Source organism: Crocuta crocuta, unplaced genomic scaffold, assembly GCF_008692635.1.
Source record: "Crocuta crocuta isolate KB4526 unplaced genomic scaffold, BGI_CrCroc_1.0 scaffold179, whole genome shotgun sequence".
Taxonomy (NCBI): domain Eukaryota; kingdom Metazoa; phylum Chordata; class Mammalia; order Carnivora; family Hyaenidae; genus Crocuta; species Crocuta crocuta.
Genome location: NW_027551568.1, coordinates 5262818 through 5286687, shown reverse-complemented (window position 1 = coordinate 5286687; position 23870 = coordinate 5262818). Strand labels below are relative to the sequence as shown.

The 23870-nt window shown below is 45.8% G+C and overlaps 1 protein-coding gene across 2 annotated transcripts in view; it reads left to right on the top strand.

Annotated features, from left to right (window-relative positions):
* The window catches only part of STK32B (serine/threonine kinase 32B), a 274790-nt gene that overhangs the window by 174089 nt on the left and 76831 nt on the right, over positions 1 to 23870 (top strand). The gene's annotated exons all lie outside the window — the stretch shown is intronic.

Here is a 23870-nt window from a genome sequence, read left to right as displayed (position 1 = left end):
CACCACTCACTGCTGTGAGGGCTGGTGTTGAGAGGTCTCGTGTTGTATGCCTGATACAGATGACCTTGAGCAAGTCCATTACTTCTCTGATTTGAGGTTGTCTCTTTCTTTTTATTTAAAAAAATTTGTAATGTGTATTTTTGAAAGAGAGAGACACAGTGCAAGTAGAAGAGGGGCAGAGAGAGAGGGAGACACAGAAGCTGAAGAAAGTTCCAGGCTCTGAGCTGTCAGCGCAGAGCTCGACGCGGGGCTGGAACTCGCAAACCATGAGATCATGACCTGAGCCAAAGTCGGACGCTCAACAAGCTGAGCCCCCCCAGGCGCCCCAGAGCTTGTCTCTTGATTAACAAGAGGGGTGACCTCCTCCCGCAGGGCTGCCGGGGGATTGAAGGATGTGGTGGGGCTCACCTTAAACCCAAGAGGATCTCATCTCGAGTTATTGCTGAGTACGGTCACATTCACAGGTGCCAGGGCTGGGGCTTGGATATACCTTTCAGGAGGGCACAGTGTAACCCAGTGCAGTCACATTCCAGCTCCAGGCTGCTCCTGTGTGAAGACACCACCCTTCTCTGGGTGACTTCCCCTTGGGGTATCCACAGGAGCTCTGTTCATACTTCAGTGAGGATTTTTCTCAGGCTAATTATTGTGTACAGGACACCTGGTCCATAAGATGCTTTCAGAATTACCTCTTTCCGGGCTACCTAATATAGGTCCTGGCACATAGTAGGTATTTATAAATGTTTATACCTTAAATGAGAGCGTGAGGCCCAAGGAACTGAAAGAATGTGTCCTGGAGTTGGCTCTTCCCGCCCTGGCAGGCTTTGAAGTAAATCACATGTCGGGTTTACATTCATTGAGTTAGTAAGTACAGCAAAACCTTGGATTGCAAGTAACCTGTTTGGCGAGTGTTCCACAAGATGAGCAAACGCTTCTAATCGATTTTAACTTGATAAACGAGCGATGTCTGGCAATACGAGTAGTACGTGATGCCAAACATCACATGATCACAACTGAGCCAATGGTTTTCTCTCTCTTTCCCTTGCTGCGGGATCGTGGGTGATCGACTCCCATGCTCAGATGCTCCATCTCAGGCCATGGTGTTTGGCAGAAATCGGTGATTTTTCAGAACCCAGAAGGTGCCCACAACTGGAACTAGTGTATTTTTTGTCACTTCAAAGCACCTATGAACTGTCCTTTGCTTTTCCATACAAAAGTGAGCTTAGGAAGGCTTTGCTTCATTCTAGGTCAGGCTGCCTGCAGATATAGACCTTTCCCTTTGCTGTCTTATTGCCAGTTATGTTCACTACAGTACACGACAAGAGTTTATTAATACTGTACTCTAGTCACTATCCGTGCTAGCGTACACCGTGGTCCCCAGGCAGAAGAAGATTCCACTGAACCAATAGATGGCAGTGATTCCGTTAGTGATCATGAAAGTTGTCCTACACAATAACGCTCCCCTCTCTTGTGTCTCTCACATGAAGTTTTTCAAAGGTAACTTAAGGTCAGTTTATTTTTCTGTATGTTTTGTATTTTCTTTATTATTTTGTATCCTATTACAGCATTGTAATTATTTCTATATGAATACTTTTGGGTTGTGGGACGAATCATCTGAGTTTCCATTATTTCTTATGGGTAAATTCGCTTTGGTATACAAGTGCTTTGGATTACAAGCATGTTTGCTTGCAATTGCGGATTATGCTCGCAAACCAAGGTTTTGCTGTATTTAATTGGCACCTATAGTGTGTGTGGGACACAATAGAAACCCTGATACATAAATATGTCGTCCCTTTCTTCAGAACCCAAATGCTTCATAATTATGCACTGAGCTCCTACTGTGCGCCTGCCCCTCGGTTCACAGTGGGTTAGGGTAGAGAATGACCATCTCAGCTGGTGTGGGAAGGGCTCGGTGAGAGCCACGTTCCAAGCAATTCAGATCACAGAGGAGCCAGGAAAAAACTTTGTCCCCAAGGATCAGCCAGGCTTTTGGTGGAAGGGGGTATTTCCCAAGACAAAGCATTCTAGAAAAATGTTCTCTGGGAAATCTGAATCTATATTTGCTGGTGGCAAAAACTGTTACAGCCCTTTTGGAAAGATCTTTGAGAGTAAGAATCAAGCACTTTTTGAATATTCATACACTTCAACTGACTGATTTCACCTCTTGGAATGTATGGTAAGGCTCCAGTCTGGCCTGCATACAAGACTCGAAGTGTGAGGATATTTAGTACAGCACTGCTTATGATAATTGATCGTTCTAAAATAACCCAAAGGAAAGAAATTGGCTTTGTAAATGGCATGCCTCCCCTTTGGAGACTTGAGATGGTGGTGCACTCATATGTATAACCCTAACTATGAAAACCCGTCAGTACTGGGGCGCGGGGGTGGCTCAGCCAGTAAGTGTTTGACTCGTGATCTCAGCTCAGGTTTTGATCTCAGGGTCGTGAGTTCGAGCCCCGTGTTGGGCTCCACGCTGGGCATGAAGCATACTTTAAAAAGAAAAGAAAAGAAAATGAAGCAATATTAAAGGGAGCTATGGTTATGATCTTGAGAGAAAATTATAGCTTATGAAATTGCATAACACTGTTACAAACAGAAAAAGATTCAAGGGAGGTTTCCCCTTGTGCTGGCATGGAAGGGAGATTTCATGAAATCCCTTTCCTTCTTTTCTGCATTTTGAAATTTTCTGTAATGGGCATGCCATCCTTTTAATGAAGAAAATCAAGACATAAGTAACTTTCTCCCCTTTAGGAAGGTGTTTCCCAAACATGAACTTTATTTTTTGTTAGTTGTATTTTTATAGCAGCAATATTTTATTTATGTATACATAAATAATATGTGAATTCAAATATAGTGTATCTTTTCTACAGAATTTAATGTACTTTTAATGCTGATTAAGATTATGTTTCATATATATCTATTTCTAGTTCTTTGTTGAAAACTACATAATTGGGGGGAGGGAGTATCTTGGAAGGAAAGAAAATGCATTTGATAAAAATTCAGGGCTACAGAAATCACTTTAACGTCATCCTAAATTTTGGCACTTATGCTTGGACTCAGCTCTTTCCCGTGTCATGTCTCTCCAACATGAGTGTTAGATTGGACTGCCCAGGTTGGAGTCCTGACACCACCACTGATACCAGCTGTAAGAGCTCAGAAAAATTCATCTCATCAGGCCTTATTTTTGTCATCTTCAAAATGGGCTTACGTGGAAATGGAATGAATGATCCATATAGAACTCCTGACACAATGCCTGCCTAGCATGCTCCAAGCTTTCGGTGAGATCCATAATAAAACAATAATGATCAATCGATAAATATGATTGATAAAACCTATGATAAAACCTATGATAAAACCTATGNACAATGCCTGCCTAGCATGCTCCAAGCTTTCGGTGAGATCCATAATAAAACAATAATGATCAATCGGCCTACAATAAAACCGATAGGACCTATTCTTGTAGGTCTAAATATGCTCCCAAACCCTTCCCCGCTACCGCTGCACCGAGAATAACTCGCAGTTCTCATCAGATCCAAGAGGGACCACATCAGCTGTACCTCTTCATTACTGTGGTACTGGGGTCATAGCAACTGGAAAGAAATCTTCAGATGGAAAAACATGGATGACAGGCAGAAGTGTCATTTAGGATGGAAATTCCAATTCAATTTCAGGAGTGACTTCGTTATTTCCGGGCACGGAGTTTGGTTTCTCTTCTGTCACAGGCCAGCATTGTGAGAATTTATGGCTTCTTGATAATATAAAAGTGATGTACAAGAGAATCCAATTTATCCCTTAAAGGGACTCTTCCATCTCTGGGTGTAAATTGCTCCTGCAGTTGGGCAGAGAGTGTTTATGTTAGGTAATAAATTTTTGAAATAAGGACCTGGGTTTCAACTTAACGTCAGAGAAACTGGAATGAAATCTGGGAGCAGAATATGAAAGCAGAAAGCAAACCTCCAAATGGATACAATAAATTAGAGGCTGTTTTACAGAAGAAGTTCAAAACCAAGACAGTGAATGTGGTGTCAGGAAATTGGGTCAGCATTTTTGGAAATGTCAGCACGCAGCAAAAACACTAAGATTTCTGAAGCTTTGTGCCCATACGGTTCCCCTCAGCTTTGAATCCCTTCCCCAACTGGCATCCTTCACTCATTCATTAGTCAATAAACAATACCAGAGGAAGGTCAGAGCTTGGATTTTAAGGACACAGAGACATTAAGACAACAAAACTACTCTCAAGAAGCCTCAGTCCTATGGGAGGAGCACATTGATTATTAGTAATAATAGTTAGCATGTTTCGGACCTTACCACCGTGTGCCAGGATATATGTATGTATACAACATATACATGTATGTACAATACACGTATATACACATATACATACATATATACACACACAGTTGCCAGTGTGTGTATCTTATTACAATTCAGTGTAGTCCCTCTCCTCTTTTACACATGAGAAAAAGATGGGTGGGAAGGTTATGAATCATAAGAGGGATAGATGGGGACACAATACAATAGTTCTGACAAGTGAGAGATCACATATGCTTTATGCTTTCCTTGGGCTTAGGGAGGAAATGGGCTTTGAATCTGCATAGCATTTTAACAATAGGGACAGATGGTGGAGAGGTGGAGATGGTGGAGGACATAACACAGAAAAGGGGTTAGCTTACTTCAAGTCTCTGTGTGCAGGACTTTGAATGCAAAATTATTAAGTGTGGGCTCTATCTTGTGACAGTTGCCACAATGATTGTTAAAATAATTCCTTAATGTCATACAGGGGTCGGGATAAGGAAATAAAAGAGGAAGGTGGTGCAGATTTTCCATATTTGCAGTAAATATATATGGAAAGTGTGGTGGTACCTACTGTGGCTCTGTGCATTACTCCCATGTGCTGAACCTGACAACTGTGCAGTCTTTGCATGTATCCATTCATCCGTCCACCCATGCATCCATCCATCTGTCCATCTATCTATCCATCCATCAGTTCATACATCCATCTACCCATCCATCCATCCATCCATCCATGCATCCATCCATCCATCCATCAGTTCATACATCCATCTACCCATCCATCCATCCATCCGTCCATCCCTCAGTCCATCCATCCATCTACCCATCCACCCGGGCGCCCATCCATCCACCCATCCATCCACTCAGTAGTGACTTACCAAGTACCTACATCGTGTCAGGCTATGGATGCAGCAGTGAACAGTGCACTTGATCGGATCAAGTTCCTGCCCTCTTTGTGTGTGTGTTCTACTGGAAGGATGCAGAAAACAAATAAACAAATATGTATATAATATGTCAGAGGAAGACAACTGCTGTCAAATTCTGTGGCAACATAGAGTGAACCACAGATGGGGGTCTGGCTTGCTTCTGCTTTAGGGGAGTGGTCAGAGAAAGACCTCTCTGATTCAGGGACATGTGAGCAGGGAGCTGGAGGAAGTGAGGGGTGAGGTGTGGAGATCCTGAGGTACCCTTACAAGGCAGTGGCATGGAGGCCCCAAGATGGCTGTATGCTGGGTGTGTCTCAGGACGAGCAAGGAGACTGGCATGATTGGAGCGGTGTGAGCACCAGGCAGGGTGATGAAGGGGAGGCCAGGGAGAGAGGTGAAACAGGGGGTAATAGGGATTTAGCAGTTTCAGCTTTTATCCTGAGAGAGTAGAAAGCTATTGCCGGGCTTTTGACAGAGCAATGGCGTGATTTGATCTATGTTTTCAATAGAGGTGGATGCTGGCTGCTCTGTACAGGATCATTCTGGTTGCTATGTGGGAGATGGACTGGCGGGGGCAGCCTTCCCTCCTACAGATGAAGAGAAGGTGAGGCTCTTGTTGGATATCAGAGAAACATTTTGATGGAAGCTCAGATGATCTTCCCTAATATCCCTGTTGGCCACACCAACCACAGTTCAGTTACCTGGAAGGAGAGACTCAAAAAAACACTTGTGGTCCATTTGACAAGTCCTGCTTTGAGATGTCAGATCCAATGCCTCGTTCTTGGATGACAGAATTGGGGCAGAACCACGCCAGTCCTCAAAGTGCTCCATACCCAGTGCAGGGAAGCTCCAATATACTCACAAATCACATTAAACCAAGGCACAGAGCTCCGCAGGCTTTGCAAGAAGAAGCCCTAAATCAGGAACAGTGTTACTGTGGGCCCACCCTGGGGAGGGGGTGCCAGCTGAGATCAGACACCCCTTCACGCAATAGGAGGGGTGTGTGCTCTGCTCTGTGGGGCTGGCTGTCTTCTGATAATTGCAGCTGTTGGGTATCGGAGGGCATAACCAATGCCGGCAGGGCAGGATCAAATGTGCAGGCGGCTCAGGGTACATTTGGTGGGTGTCAACCAGACGGCTTTAGAGCCAATGGAGAGTGAGGCTGGAAAGCTGAGCTAGGGTCATTTTCATGGTTTTTCTTTCAGTTGTCGTAAGATACACATCATGTGAAGTTTACCACTTTAGCCATTTTTAGCTATACAGTTCAGTAATGTCAAGCACATTCAGAGTTCTACAACCAATCTCCAGAACTTTTTTATCATCCCAAACTAAGAATCCATAGATATTCATTAAATAACAACTCTCCGTTCCCCACACCCCCAGCCCCCGGTACCCACCGTTTACTTTCTCTGTCTACGAAGTTGACTGCTCTAGGTGATACCTGGTATAAGAAGAATCGTATGGAATTTGTCCTTTCATGAGTGGTTTATTTCACCTAGCATAATGCCCTTTGTGTTCATCCTTTTTTTCTTTTTTAATGTTTATTTTATTTGTTTCTTTTGAGAGAGAGAACAAAAAGGAGAAAGGACAGAGTGAGAAAGAGAGAGAGAATCCCAAGCAGGCCTCATGCTCAGCACAGGGCCCAGTGTGGGGCTTGATCCCACATCATGACCTGAGCTGAAATCAAGAGTCATGCTTAACTGACGGAGCCATCCAGGTGCCCTAGGAGTTTCCTTTTTTTTAAGGATTATTAATATCCTGCTATGTGGGTAGACCACATTTTGTTTATCCATTTGTCTGTTTATGGACATTTGGTTCGCATCCACCTTTTGGCTATCACGAACAACGCTGCTCTGAACAATTTTGAGAGACTAGGCCCAGAAGTGGAACTGCTGGATCATAGGATAATTCTATTTTTAATTTTTTGAGAAACCATCTGGGCTAGAGTTTTCTAATGAGGAACCTCACTGCTGGACTAAAGGATTCAGGCTATCTTCTGTAGACGCTGGGGAGATGAATAGTGCGCTCAAGGAAGATGCATGTAGCAGCCGCATGCAGCAGACATTCCAAGAGAGAGAAGTTTAGGTCAGGGCAGCCCATGGGGAAATGGCTATGATTGTTAAAGTCATGTGATACTTATGTGAAAGGAACACTTGAAATCAGTTTTTCAGTTCACAGGATACTAACCATTAGAATGAACCTCTGGTACTCACACTAAGGAGATTGCTTCCTTCCACCACCATGGGAGGAGCTTGCAAATTCTGAGTGTTTTGTGGGAGGAACCAGATTTCTTCTCTGCAGTGGTAAACAAACTTCCTTTTAACATGAGAGATTTCATCGCCATCAAGATATATGGAGCACTGTTATTATTTTTTGAGAAAGCAATAAAAATTGTATATTGCAGGAGCAACTTTCAGAGCTGAAAGCAGGAATTTTACATGTGTTCCTTAACTTTAGATTTGTATCACAGATATTAAGGCACAAACAAATCATACACAGTCAGTGAAGCCGCAGAAGTCAAATGAATAAAGTTAAGCCCCTATCCACTCATGATCTGTTTGCAGATTGGCAGGTACTGTCATCATGGGACCCACCCCGTAAATCCCTTCTCTCACTTCCATGTTCGCTGAGGTGCAAAATCCTGGTTCACCTCTCTGCCTCCATCCATTACCATCGTTCACTTGGACTAATTCATTGACCTTTATATATATTTAGGTCAGGATGCAGGCAGAAAATAGAAACCACCTTGAGTATCTCAAACAGAGGGAACTTAGTACAGGGAATTGGTGACGTGGGTGTATTTCTTCTATATTGAAGAGCAGATGAATGATGAGGCAACATGGGGATTAGCAGCAGCAGCAATCTGCTGCATCCCCTGAAGCTGGAGGGACACAGGGACAGGGGGGTGGGTAGGGTGCTATCATGGAGCCCTGGGGCCAGGTCTCTGCAGTAGCTGGACCCTCAGAGGACCTGCTCGGTGACAGCTGGAGCTGAGCAGTACCATAGAGGCAGGGACTATATGCCACCGGCTGGAATGAAAACACAGAGAGAGGCAGCCCTGCCCGGGTCACTGCCCAGAGAGATATCCTGGCTTCTCCCCAACTCCCACTCTCCAGTCTTCCACATCACCTGGCAGATTTCCCTAGAACATTGTTGTTATGATGTCACTTCCAACTCAAGTATTGTCCTTTCCACAATGGCTACCATGACTTCGGAGGGAAGCACATGACTTTGGAGCTCCATGTTTTGCCCTCTCTGCTACCAGGGTACCTTGTAACACAGTCCTCCACTATCATATGACCATCCTTGTATTTGGTTCATGTCTTTCCTCCACTTGATTTCTGTCCCCACAAGCTTGGAACCATGTTCCCGTTGTCCGTGAAGCCCCGATGCCTAACACAGGGCTTGACTATCAAGAATGTGTGGCAGATGAGCATAGAATCCCTTAACAGGATTACACACATTTTTCCACCGAAAAAGCCCACTCAAACTGACAAGTAAACTGATAAAAGTTGGAAGATACAATGCATTGCACTTCTGTACAGTAATAAATAAGTAGCAGAAAGAGAAATTGAGAAAACAATCTCATTTACAATTGCACCAAACATAATAAAATATCTAGGAATAGGGGCGCCTGGGTGGCTTAGTTGGTTAAGCGTCTGACTTTCGCTTAGGTCATGATCTCGCAGTTCGTGGGTTCGAGCCCCGCGTCGGGCTCTGTGCTGACTGCCAGCTCAGAGCCTGGAGCCTGTTTCAGTCTGTGACTCCCTCTCTCTCTGACCCTCCCCTGCTCATGCTGTGTGTCTCTCTCTCTCCTAGAAAAAAATAAAAATAATAAAAAAATATCTAGGAATAAACTTAACCTGTACTCTGAAAACCGTACAACATTGATGAAGGAAATTGAAGATGACACAAATAAATGGAAAGATATTCCATGTTCATGGATTGGAAGAACCCAATGTTCATACTACCCAAAGCCATCTACAAATGTAACACAATCCCTATCAAAATACCAGCAGTAGTTTTCACAGAACTAGAACAAATAATCCTAAAGTTGTATAGACTCACAAAAGGCCCCAAATAGTCAAGGAAGTCTTAAAGAAGAATAACAAAGCTGGAGGTATGACAATCCTCTATGTCAAGATATACTACAAAGCTGTAGTAATCAAAACAGTATGGTCCTGGCACAACAGTAGATCAATGGACCAGGATAGAAAGCCTAGGGATAAAGAATTATATGGCCAATTAGCCTGTGACAAAGGAGGTAAGAATATGCACTGAGGAAAAGACAGTTTCTTTAACAAATAGAGCTGGGAAAACTGGACAGCTACGTGAAAAAGAATGAAAATGGATCACTTTCTTACATCATTCACAAAAAGTAAAAAATGGGGCAAAGACCTAAATTTGGGACCTGAAACCATAAAAATTCTAGACGAAAACAAAGGCAGGAATTTCTTTGACATTTGCTCAAGAAACATTTTTCTAGGTATGTCTTCTGAAGCAAGGGACACAAAAGCAGAATTAAACTGCTGGTACCACACCAAAATAACAAGCTTTTGCTCAGTGAAGGACACCCTCAACAAAACAAACAGGCAGTCTCCTGAATGAGAGAAGGTATTTGCAAATGATATATCTTGTAAGGGGCTAATATCTGAAATATATAAAGAATTTCTACAACTCAACCAAAGAAAACAAATAATCCGATTTAAAATTGGGCAGAAGACCTGAATAGACATTTTTTTCAAAGAAGACATAGATAGCCCACAGACACATGAAAAGATGCTCAATCACGAATCTTCGGGGAAGTGCAAATTAAAGCCACAATGAGATATCACTTTACACCTGTCAGAATGGCTGAAATCTAAAACGCAAGAAAGAACAAGTATCAGCAAGGATGTAGAGAAAGGAATCCTGGTACACCGTTGATAGGAATGTAAATTAGTGCATTCAGTATGGAAGTTCCTCAAAAAATTAAAAATAGAACTACTCTATGATCCAGTAATTTCACTACTGAGCTTACTCAGAGAAAACAAAACACTAATTGAAAAAGATATAGGCACCCTATGTTTACTGCAGCATTATTTATAATAGCCAAATATGGAAGCAACCCAAGTGTCTATTGACTGATGAATGGATAAAGAAGATGGTGTGTGTGTGTGTGTGTGTGTGTGTGTGTGTGTGTGTGTGTGTGTGTGATGGAATATTACTCCCCTATAAAAGAGAATAAAATCTTGCCATTTGCTACAACATGGATGGACCCAGAGTGTATTATGCTAAGTGAAATAAGTAAGTCAGAGAAAGACAAATGCAATATGCTTTCACTCATATGTGTAATTTAAGAAAGAAAACAAAGGAAAAAAGGAGACAAAAAAACCAGACTCTTAAATACAAAGAACAAACTGGTGGTTGCCAGAGTATAGGTGAGTGGGGGGGAGGCATGAAGTAGATGAAGGTGATTAAGATTACACTTAAGATGATGAGCCCTGAGAAGTGTATAGAATATTTGAATCATTATATTGTATATCTGAAACTAATACAACACTTTATGCTAATTATACTTGAATTTTAAAAAATTACATAACTTTGGGGCACCTGGGTGGCTCAGTCGGTTAAGAGTCTGACTTCAGCTATGGTCATGATCTCATGGTTCATGGGTTCGAGCCCAGTGACGGGCTGTGTGCTTCAGCTCAGGTCATGATCTCACAGTCCATGAGTTCGAGCCCTATGTCTGGCTCTGTGCTGACAGCACAGAGCCTGGAGCCTGCTTTGGATTCTGTGTCTCCCTCTCTCTCTCTGCCCCTACCACACTCATTTTCTCTCTCTCCCTCTCTCTTTTTCAAAAATAAACATTAAAAATTACCCTCTTTTTATATAAATGCATGCTTTACATAAATGTTTTGATAATTTGCATTTTAGCTTTAAAGAATCTTATATTATTTCATATAATGCATGCAACAGTCCTTTAGCTTGGGCTAAATGTTATGATTCCATTTATTTGCAGATAGAAGGGAGGTTCAGGGAGAGGCTGTGACTTGTCAACATCACAGGGTTAGCCAAGGTTGGAAGCAGGTGCTGATGCTGGTGTGCCGGCTCAGGGTCCAGGGCCTTGGTGACGTGTCTCCTGTGGGTTCTGGGAAGACTTTGCACATTAAACATGGTCTCCAGCCTTGCAGCTAGCTCCATGCCCTCGGCTCAGGGTTCTGCACCAGGCATTGCTTCTTACCTCTTTTAGAAATTATAAGATTTGGGGCACCTGGGTGGCTTAGTCGGTTAAGCGTCCGACTTCGGCTCAGGTAATGATCTCATGGTTCGTGGGTTCGAGCCCCGTGTTGGGCTCTGTGCTGACAGCTAGCTCAGAGCCTGGAGCCTGCTTCCAATTCTGTGTCTCCCTCTCCCTCGGACCCTCCTCTGCTCATGCTGTCTCTCTCTCTCAGAAATTAAAAAAAATAAATAAATAAAGAAATTATAAGATTTATCAAAGCTTAAGGCTTTTAGGCCAACACAGAATGCCTCCTAGTTCAAGGCTATGAAAAAGAAATCATGCAACCAGAGTTAGATGTGGAGAAATGCATTGGGCCAGCCTCCCTCTTGTGACTGTTCCTTGATCCCTTTATCGATTGATGTGCTTGCTAACAGTGACACATGTCCCGTCACCTGCAAGCTTTTGCGGTGTGAGAGATCTTCCTTTGAAGCGTTCACTCCATTATTTAACATAGAAAAATTCCACGTTCACTGCTAATTAAATAATCTCAGTTACTAAAGAGGAAAACTGCCTCCTGGCATGATTCAGAACTTACCAGTTTCAAAATACGCATCCTTCTCTCTTCACCCCATCTCAGTAAGTGGAAGCTCCCACAATACTTGCATGAATGACCGACCTAACGAACGAACAAATGAATGAATGAATGATATTCTGACTCGTCCCCCTGCTGGAGATGTCTTTTTTAAACAATAGGAGCATGGGGGCGCCTGGGTGGCTCAGTTGGTTGAGCGTATGACTCTTCGTTTCGGCTCAGGTCCTCATCTTCCAGTTTTCGAGTTCGAGCCCTGTGTCCGGCTCTGTGCTGGCAGCATGAGCCTCCTGGGCATTCTTTGTCTCTCTCTCTCTTTCTCTGCTCCCCATCCCCGCTTGTTCTCTCTAAAAAGAAATAAAACTTAAAAAAATAAAAACAAAACAAATTGAACTGTATCACTGTGCTTCTCAGAATCGCCCACGGACTCCCCATGCCTTCAGAGTAAAATTTGAATGTCTTCTTGCCATCATGATTCGACCATAATTCGCATTTTTCCCTCTAGTCCCATTAAGCCACTAAGGTACGGCAACTTGTCAAAGTTACTTTGAGAAGTTCAGACCGATAGAAGCCCATACCCAACCAGTTTGAGAAAAAAGGAAATTTGATTTTAAAAATCTGGAAGTGCATAATATCTGATGTTGTTGAAGCTCAGTCTCAGAAAGAGAGAGAGAGACTTTGCTCTGTAGGTCTTTGCTAGCTTCATTTGGCGAACTGGCCCTTTCTGTGGCCAGCAACCCCACACTATGAGCCTCCCAGCTCGACCCCCACGGTGAAAGCAGGTCGTCTCTTTCACCAAATTCATATATTAATCCCAGAGAAGCTTCCAATAGTTCTGCTGAGTCACGTGACTATCCCAGTGAATTGGTTGTGCTGATTGGTTCTGCTCAAGTCACATGACTATCCCTAAATAATTCCGGTAGCCAGAGGAATGGAAGACTGATGCAGCCAACTTGAACCATGAGTCTGCACCCTCTGAGCTCCGTGGGCAGCCCCTCTGGGGCTACAGTGGGAGGGGAAGGGGCTCCCAAAGCAACCAGAAGAAGAGGGCAGGAGGCCGTGCTAAGCACAAAACACGTGGTTCTCTAGTCCACACACACACACACACACACACACATACAGACACACACAGATACATACACATACAGATACACACACAGACACACAGATACACAAGCACACATAGACACACATACAGACATACACACAGATACACATACATACGCAGATACACGCACACATATATACATGCACATATACGCACACACATGCACATATGCATACCTGCACATACGCACATATGCACACACACAAACCGTTAAGGCTTCACACATTCCGTGTTTTCTCAGCCCAAATGCCTCTCTTCCATGAACGCTTCCTGGAAAAAAAAAATACTGCCTCTTCTGGGAAACCTCCCAGATTCTTCTGAACAATGTAGTTATTCCCTCTTCTGGGTTTCCACTGAACTTTTGCATATTTCTACAATAACAATGACTTACTTACATACCTGCCTCCTCCACCAGACTGGGGGATTAGTGTGAACCCTTTCATGCACCATGCTCCCTTCAGGACAGAACACAGTGCCTGGCATACAGTAGGGTCTAGAAAGACCTAGAAAGAGTGAATGAATTGAACAATAAAAATCTCTAAGATTTCTTGAAATTAAGTCCCAAATATAACCTGTTTTCATTCAATTTTAAAATTCCTTGCTGTCTGCACCACACAGCTCATTCCTCTGCATTCTGAAAAAAACTGCGTATGAAGTAACATTCTGTTCTCTACAGTGAAATTCGGTGCTGGGCTGGAGAAGAGATTTTCATGTTTGGAAACCTTCCACATCACCAATTGCATGAAAATCCAGAGAATCCCTATTGAGGGTGCCAGCAGGTGGTATTCCTAACGTTTTAACACAGATGTTCCTGGGGAGTATTGGAAAGTTAATTTGGGAGCTCCTGTTCAACGTTGGCATTACTCATGTTTCAAAAGAGATGGATTAGTGAGTCATGGAGGAAGAGAAAGTTCTTGAGGGTGAGGGAAAGAGTGTGTGTGTATGCGTGTGCTCACTGCAAAGGTGTGTTGCTACACACCAGACCGCTGAGGGCGTGGGATTTTAAAGGGCAGTGTTACAGGTCTTGATTTAGAACTTGTGACTCCGTCATGCTCTGCGATGTTCACTGATGTGTGTTGACTTTCTGGACTGCTCACAGTTGTACCAATGTGGACGTAACCTTCCGCGGTGTATCTATTTCTGTAAGATGTGCGCATTCCCAGAATCTACTTCCAGCAGAGGAACCTGGGTGACTGATAAATGGGAAGAGAACATGAGAGGCCATGAGCAGAGGATCCAGTCTCAGAGGTTGAACCCAGTGGTGTGCTTCATGGAAATTGCTTCAATCCCGAGCCTTGAGTCTGTTCTCTTCCTTAAAAATGGGGATGGTGCTGGGAACCTCAGGGTTGCTGCAAGGACATTCCTACGTGTGTGCTGTCAGCTGCTTGGTCCAGTTGAGATTAGCTACCCTTACCTTCCTGAAGACTTGGACAGACAGACAGATGAATGCAGAGTGAAATGTTCATTAAAGAAAACTGAGTTTGTAGGCTATTCTTTCAGTTTCTCCCTGGGCCATAGGAACAAGTTTATCAGTCTCTTCAGTCCTCATTTTCCTCATCTTCAAAACGAGGTGAGTGTTTGTCACTCGGAAATGAAGTGATACAACGTGTGAGATGCTCAGTGCCTGGGAGGTACCCAAGCAACACGTGTAGGAAAAAGAGACTCACATATCAGTCCCACTAAAGGGGACAAGAGACACAAATTGCCCCCTCCCATGGCCCAGGTGACAACTCAAATGGCACCAGTCATACCTGATTTCCTGGTGGCCTCTTGTAGTGTTTTGCATTGAGTAAAAGTACCTGGCCTTTTGTGTAGATGGACTGGGGTCCAGATCCTGACCACGTCTTTGTTGAAGTTGATGCCAGGTTCCTGGACTACTAATTTTGGAAGGCACATCCACATGAGCCATGTGGATGGTGATCCCGATGACAGCTGTCCCTGACAACACACCCGATGCACCATGGGGTCTGTTAGCTGTGTTACGTGCGCCATCTTGTTAACCCTTACGCCCACCATGTCTGTTGGGCATTAGTAGCCACTCCCCTCCGATAAGAAGCTTTGAGCATTGAGGCTCAGGGAGCTTAAGTAGCTTGTGCGAATTGATGAGGCTAATTTAAGTGGTGGAGGAGTTTAAGCCCGCATCTGCCGACTTGAGTGCAGGGACACTGCCCTTCCTCTTCCCTCCATATTTAGATTGTAATTTCAGAAGAAAAAAGAAAAACACCCTCTTCACCTGGAAATAATTTACATTTCTCCCTAAAACTAAGATTTTTTAAAAAGGTAACACATGGGCTTTTTATAAGACATTGGCAATGTTTATTTAATTGATGCCCATTGAAAGGCCCATGATTCAGAAATGCTCCGACGGACCTCCAGATAGCTCTTTATGCCCTTCCATTTGTCAAATTGAAGATGCTTAAACTGTATGGTCCCAGAGGTCAGAAGTGGAACACAAGGGTGAACATGGCAAGGAGCTGGTTGGATTCTCCATCATGTAACAAAGGATTTGGAGCTGTCCAGCCCTGTGGCCGGCAGCCTTACCTGGCAGTAAGTGTGCAGTTGGCTTTCACTGACCCCATTTCACTGGGGGCTGGAGGACCGCTGAGTAGGATGCAGCCTCCCTGCACCAATAGTGAAATGCCTGCTGACTTGTCCATACCCACACCTTTCAACCACAGATTATAAAAGTTCCTTCTTTGATCCAACACACTGGAGACCCAGGAAAGAGAGGAATTAGAGGTGAGTATGTCAGAGGCAGACCCTTCCCTCCACACATTCCCAGGCAGAGAGGGAAAACAAAGGACAGAGCAGCTAAGCCCCTTCCCGCCTCTGCATCCTTCAGTCACACCTACAGTGATGAAGGAGGGCAAAGCTTTGAATCTTATATGAGATTAGGGTTTTAAACTCTGGATTGGACTTTGATTGTCAACCCTTCCTGGGATGTAATGGAATTTACCCAAAATGGAATCTGCTCTCCAACAGAGAAAGGACATTCGCTATGGCACAAATGGCGAGGGTTTGAAAATAAAAACTATTTGATTTAAATAGCCCGATAAGCAGAAATAACCTAAGACACTGGCCATGCTCACATTTACCTCCTGAAGTTGACTTGTACTTGGCTAAACGCAGCTCACGGGCAGGAGAGGAAAAAGCACAGGTCCCTTCTCCATGCTGGCATGTTGTATCTGATGATTCCCACTCTCTGCCCTCTCCTGCTGCTTTTGTGAGGGTTTGGTGAAAAACCCCAGTGCTGTTGGTGATCAGACCAGGTGTGCCAGCACTCGGCAAGTCCACTCCTTGGGCCCAGCAGCCATTTCTCAGGCAGCGTGAAGATCTCAATCCTGATCCCATTAGGGGAATTCACAAGACGTGGGCCAAGATTAATTGCCTATGTAGCTGTAAACCAGCACATTGAATAGGATTGTGTTAAGCAGTTCAGTGGTGGTTCTTGCGAGCATCTTCTCCCTCACAGGGGCACTCTCATGGCCAACTCCGCATCTGCCATTTTGGAGACACACCATGTTTTTGAAGGAATGAACAAATGAACCCTGTAGTAGCCCTTCAGGGAGAGTTAATTCCTAAAGAGTGACTGATGACATCCATTGGTAAAGACTGATCAAGAGAGTGAGTCAGAGATTGGTTTACACTTCTGGGGAGAGAAACAACCGTTTATTCAAGCAGAAGTGACCCTGCAATTCAAGTCCATGGTTCAGGATGTCCAAACAGCTTCTGAGCTTGGATTCCTACCTGGAGAGGCAGGTGCCACAGGGTCAAGTCACTGGACTGGCTGCCATAGAACCTGGATTGGGACCCTGGAGATACCACTTACTGGCCGTGGGACCCCAGGCGAGGTATTCACTTCTGTGAAAGAATGGATAGTGTTGATACTTGTTAAAACAGCATGGAAGACTATGCAAGTCTATTGCAAGAGGCCAAGGCTATTGAAATAGAGAAGAAAGATTGGGCTTAACTCCAAATACAGCAAGGACAAATGGGGACTGCTAGTCAAGAAGCAGAATGGAAGATCAGAGTTGAAAATTTACTAAGGGGAAACATTAAACATAGAGATTCTGTCTGAACCAAGTCAACAAGATTCTCGCTGAAGACAGACGAGCATGGTCAGATAAGAGGGGTAGGCATGAAGAGTTTTATGAGCTTTCAGGGATGGGAGTTCTTGATAGACTGGCTCAGCAGAATTCCTGCTGAAATGGGACTCCATGGGCCAAAGACGGGCCCCAGGAGAAGTGCAAAAGAGGTCTCAGAGGAGCCAGTCTAAAGTTGGGTCAAGAAGAGAGTCTTTGTCACTCTTGGGCTACCTCTTGTCTTATGTCGCTCACAAAGCGGCTGTGAAGATAACACAACGTGGGGCAGTAGATGGGAAAAAGGAGGCTGGATTCCAGCCCTTAGGTCTTGGGGACTTGTTGTGACTACTCAGCTCCTCCACTGCGCTGTGCAAGCATTCATAGACAATATTTAACTAGTGGAAGTGACTACATTCCAATAAACTCTTATTTGCAAAATCAGGATGTGTGCTCCAAGAGGTAGATTGCTGACCCCTGTCTACAGAGGGAGAAAGCCATTCTAATTAATACACAAATGCTGTATAGGCTAGTGGTGCAGTGTTCATATGTCTTTCATTCTATTTCCCCCACATTATCATTATTATCAATATTTCTTTTACAATCCAGTCCTAATGTATGTGTAGTATAAGCCACTTTACAAACCCATATGCAATAAAGTGGATATAAATTTTTTTGAACCCATTATCTTAAGTGACCCTCCCAAGATTCTGGTCTCTGGAACTTGGGACAGGAGAGCAGGGAGGGGCAGAGTCCCAAAAGGTGACAGTACCCTATTGGGATGACATCACCTTCATGCAGAACACAGCCAGACGGTGACAGAGATATCCTCCACCTCCAGGGGCCACAAGACACTTCCCTCTGGCCTTGGAAATAGGCCAACAGGTGGGCTGTACTTGAGTGACCCCACTCATCCCTGCTGACAGGGAAGCAGATAGAGCAGGTGGTCCATAATGAAGCACAGTAAAATTAGTCAACAGTTGAGTGACCCCACTAAAGAGAGGTGAGCACTGATGGTCGGAAGGGCTTACATTTGAGGATGGAAGACAAAAGGCCTGGGGACCGTGGTAGCCAACATGAGACGGGAAATGTGGAAGGAAAGGGTGGGGCGTGATCTTGGTGAATTTCTGGCCAATGAACAAGATAGGAGCTTTTTGAAACTGCCACCTGGTTCCCCACCCCCGCCCCCCAGGTTCCTGCCACCTCCGTTCACCAGGTTGTGTGTGGACTTGGTTAATTTGCTGAAAACACCACGGTGCCATCCATTGTTTTTGCAGGAGCCTTGAAGCTTCAGGCAAACCAGGACTCAAAGCATCTCACTCTCTTGGCTCTCATTCACATTTGAGGCCTTGTCATTGCTATTCTATCTTGGTGTCCCATGGAGGGAATTGTCATTAATCTAATGTTTCATCCTATGCTAGAGCAAAAACTTCGGAATGTTTAAATGGAAGAAGATGACAGCTCTGCTCTCATCTTTTCTGGGTCAGTGGACTATTTAATAAGGTTTCAGCTTCATCCCTATCATTGCCATAATAACTGCATCTACACACTTTGAGCTCAATCCTCCAGCAGGAGAAAGAAGATTCTATCAGACTAATGTTTCAGCTCTTCCCCTCCACCACACATCTGTCTTTCTTTCCTGAATTCAGATTGATTTTTGCAGGACGTTTCATGCTCTGGAGCATGAAAGCTGGGGGTTTGTTTGTCTTTTTTTTTTTTTTTGGAAATNATCACCCAGAAAACAGAGGATCATGAAGAGGGCTCAGTTTATGAGTACTCCTGCGTATAACTTGCCCATCGGTCTCAGTCTGGGCTCTCAGAGAAATAGAGCCAATAAGATGGATGGATGGATGGATGGATGGATGGATGGATAGACAGACAGACAGACAGACAGACAGACAGATAGGGAACTGGCTCACGTGACTACGGAGATGNAAATAGAGCCAATAAGATGGATGGATGGATGGATGGATGGATAGACAGACAGACAGACAGATAGGGAACTGGCTCAGGTGACTACGGAGATAGGCAGGGTCTCATATCTGCAGGGTTAGTCCTCAAGCTGGACAGCCAGGAAAGCCAGTGGTATAGTTACTGTCCAGAGGTCAGCAGGCTCAAGACCCAAGAGAGACTGATATTTCAGTTCAAGTTCTAAGGCAGTCGGGTGGGGAAACCGTTCTCTCCTAAAAGGTGAGCAGCCTACTTGCTGTATTCAGGCCTCCACCTGATTGGAGGAGGCCCTCCCACATTGGGGAGGCAATCTGATTTACTCCGCATGTGGGTTCAAATGTCATTCTCATCCAAAAACATCCTCACATGCACACCCAGAATATCTGAGCACCCCATGGCCCAGGCAAGCTGACACATAAAATTAACTATCACAGTCCCTACAGCCAATGACTGGTGTCCTTATAAGAGACAGAATTGGACACATAGAGACATGGGGAGAGAAGGTCATGAAGACAGAGGCAGGGGAATTGGTAGCGAATAACTTTATCATCCCACGACCCAGTGTGACATAACAGGGTCATGTGTGCTCCCCAAAGTCACCGCCCAAGGCCTGTGATCCTCACTGCCTTTCGTGGTGGATGTCTGGGCTGCGCTGGCCCAGCCCACGCCACCCTGCCCGCCCATTTCTAGCCTCAGTGCCAGCACTCTGCGCTCGCATCGGGCCTCTCTGCCCACGCAGATCATTTGTCTGTGGTCCCACAGGACACCCTCTTCCCCCCATGCGTGTGTGCACACTTGCTTCCCCAGCCTCCTCCCCAGGAGAGCCAGATCCCCCTGCGTCCGCCTCCTCTCTTCCCTGAACTCCTATCAATTATTTGGGTGTCGGACTTGCTAGAATGATCCCCTCTGCTTCTCTTTCTCCCCTTATTTTCCATTTCCAGGACCTTTTAGGCTCCTCTCTGGGAAATGTCCCTGACCTCAGCATCTTCCGAGCCCAACTCTTGGTTGGTTTTGCAACGAGAGCCTTTCGCATTCTCTGAGTGCTCCTTTTCTCTAGCGTCTTGTGTTTTATGGGCGCAATATCTTCTTCTCCCTCTCTGAGGATATTAGTTACAGTTATTTCCAAGTTCCCTCTCCCCTACATTTGTTTCTCTGTCCTCTGAGGGCCTCTTATCTGTTTATTTTGGTCTTTGTCTTTCACTTTAAAGGTTTTCCGCTAATGGCTGCTGGCCACTGGTAAGTGCTCCCTGATATTGAAGGGCCAGATGGGAAGAGGCTGGCTGGCAGCAGGGGCCGGCGGGGGGTGCCCCACAGTGTGGCACAGACAGGTGCCCCCTGGGGCTGGTCAGGCAGCTGCTGGCCATGTTCGTGTCCGCTGGTGTTCCCTCTGAGGCCTTCCCGGGGTCACGAATGACTGTTGAGAATGTGGCTGCACAGCAGGAGAAGGGGGTGGGGACTGGGGACACTTTATGCTTCAGACCATCGGTTCCCCTCTCTCTTTCCAGCCCTGTCCTTCCAGCACCCTCTTCTGTGTGTGGCCGGGAGTAGATCTTTGGGCCTGACAATCTGGATGCAGAGTCCACGACCCAGGCTTCAGGACCACCTGACCTGGTGCTCGCTGGTTCTCCCACGGCTGGAAATTCTCCCGGGTTCTATGGGGTGACTGGCTTGCTGGGCTCCGCTCTGGGAGCCCCAATACCAGAGTTTCCTCCAGACCGTCAGGTGGGCTCCTCTGTCTGCTTTCGCTCTTTGAACACGTGATGACAGAGATCATCTTTTGGTATAAAGTGTCCTGGTCTCTTTGTCCCCATGGGCTTATGCTGTTTTTATTCTTTCACAGTCTGGCTAAGGGACTCATTCGGTCACTGAAAAAATACTTACCGATCATTCGTGCTGTGCCAGGCGCTCTTCCACGGCAACAAGCAGAGCCGCGAGCATCCTCCCCGCCCCCCTCCACCCAGGGCTTGCCTTCCTGCATCTGGCCAACCCCTCTGTCTCTGGGAAAGCGTCAGGCATCTTCTAGGGATGCACACCGGCCTGTCCTTCCCCTGGTGGAAACCCCGCAGAAGGACCCCCACTCTGCGGTTGGACGGGAGGGACTAAGGCTCTGGCCTGAGTGTGTCACGGTGGGACTGCTTCCCCCCGACCCTGCCCCGTGGTGTCCCCTCACCCCTGACAGCCCCCCGGCCTCCCCCTCCAGCGTCGTCGTCATGGGAGTCCTCACGGCACTCCGTGGGGACGGGAATTGTCACCTCCACTTTGCAGGTGAGGAAGGTCAGGTTCAGAAAGGTCCAGCCAGTCAGGTGAGGTCGATCAGTGGTGCCCACGGGGTTCACGCGAGGGCTCTCCGACTTCATGTCCCCCTTTGCTCCAAACCGCCTCCCTCCTCTTGCAGAAAAGTGTGGCCCCTTTCTCCCTCTCTCCCTCCCTCTCCCTCTCCTCCTTCCGGCTCCCTCTCCCACTCAACTCCTCTCCCCGCCGCCTGACAGAGCAACCCACTCCCGGTCCTAGCAGGACGCAGGCTTGTCTTAGATTTGCCCCCTTCTCCTCCCTGGGGGCACACACATCCGGGGATGTCACAGGTGTGGCCACGTGTCAGCCTCAGGGTGATGAAGATGAGGCTGCAGGAGGCAGAGGCCAGCTCCTGCGCCAACATTTGTACCCCGAGGTCCAGAGGGCTCTCTCCTCTTCACGTAACCCCCTGAGAGGGTGTTTTGGGCTGAACTGTGTTCCCTACAAAATTCATATGTTGAAGCTCTAACCCCAGCACCTCAGAATGTGACTCTATTTGGAGATCAGGCCTTTGAAGAAGTAATTAAGGTAAAATGGGATCTTCAGACTCGGCTCTAATCCAGCCTGACTGGTGTCCTTATGAGAAGAAGATATTTAAACACAGATGCACACAGAGGGATGACCATGTGAGGACACGGTGAGATGACAGCCATTTATATGCCAGGGAGAGATGCCCTAAAGGAAGCCAGCCTGCCGACACCTTGATCTTGGACTTTTAGCCTCCAGATATGAAGTAAGAAGATATGAGATATGATATGATAAGATATGAAGATATGAGATATGAAGACATTCCAATAGGCGGGCATAAGTTTCCGTCGTTAAGCCCCCTGGTCTGTGGTGTTACGTCGTGGCCGCCCAGCAGCCCTGTGCACAAGGCTGGCGGTCCCTCTGGCGCATCCTCGGGGCCTCACGCAAGCACAACCCCGAGATCCAGCCCCACCTGGGGCCAGCTGCCCGGGGCCATTTCCTCCAAGGAAGCAGGGCACGTGAGGAATGTTAAGATCATCTTGCAGAGGAGTCTGATGCTGGGAACCACTCAGTGCATGTTCCAGGGACGGACAGCATTAGCAACACTGGCGGTGGGGCTGGAGCCATCCCCGCCCCAGCAGGAATCACAAAAACTGCTCGCCGTGAGGCTGCCTGAGTCACAGACCCACATTCTCATGCCCAGGGCATGATCTCACAGTCATGGGATCGAGCCCTGCATCAGGCTCTGTGCTGAGCATGGCGCCTGCTTAAGATCCTTTCTCCTCTCTCTCTGCCCCTATCCCACTTGGGCTCTCTGTCTCTCTCCAAATAAATAAATTAAAAATTTTTAATGTTTTTATTTATTTTTGAGAGATAGAGAGAGACAGAGCACGAGTGGGGGAAGTGCAGAGAAAGAGGGAGACACAGAATCAGAAGCAGGCTTCAGGCTCTGAGCTGTCAGCCCGACGCAGGGCTTAAACTCACGAACCACGAGGTCATGACCTGAGCCAAAGTCAGACACTTAACTGACTGAGCCGCCCAGGTGCCCCAATAAATAAACATTTAATTAAAAAAGAAAGAAAAAAGCTACCCTGAACCACATCATCATCCACAAGTTCAGAAAAACGAAGTTCACATTAAAACAAAGAAACAGAAAGGTATCAAAGTCAAATTCTGTGCAAAGTCATCATAATTTGGGCCACCTGGGGGCCACAGGGAGCAGCAGCCTTGTCATCTGTAGCATAAGCCCAAGAACGTCCCCCCACCCCCAAGGGGTTTTAGACTAAATGAGATGATGTGTGTGCAGCATCAGTACATGTTAAATGCTGACCGCCTTGGGCTCCTGCACCCTTCCCGCCATCCTGTGTGGAGCTCTTGCCTCATACCTGCCTTGCCCAGAGGTGTAGACTTTAGGAAATGGCACCTGGATTATTTGTAATAAAATTCTTTTTCTTAAAGCTCCTCTGCTTCTGCCTGCCACCACCTCGGGCCTCCCTGATGTCCTTGAGACCTTGCTAATATGGTTTCTGGTACAGGTTCTAGCAGCAGGTGCCTCGGTTTGAATCAGGGGGTGATGGACAGATAGGTGGGTAAACAGATGATAGATAGATAGATAGATAGATAGATAGATAGATAGATAGATAGATAGATGATAGATAACGTATATATTTTAAGGAATTGCCTCACACAGTTATAGAGGTACAAGTCTAAAATCTACAGGCTAGAGTCCCAATGACGAGTTACAGTTCAAGTCCAAAACCTGTTGTGGAATTTTTTTTCCCCTGGGGCAAGTCAGACTTTGTTCCATTCAGGCCTTCAACTGTAATTTTTAAAAATTACACATTAAATTTTTTTTGTTATATGAATTAAGCCCTCAACATGGTGCCCACCTTGGGCTAATTTTTTTATATCCATTGTGGCACTTTTTTTTTGAGAGAGAGAGAGAGAGCAAGGTGGGGGTGGGCTT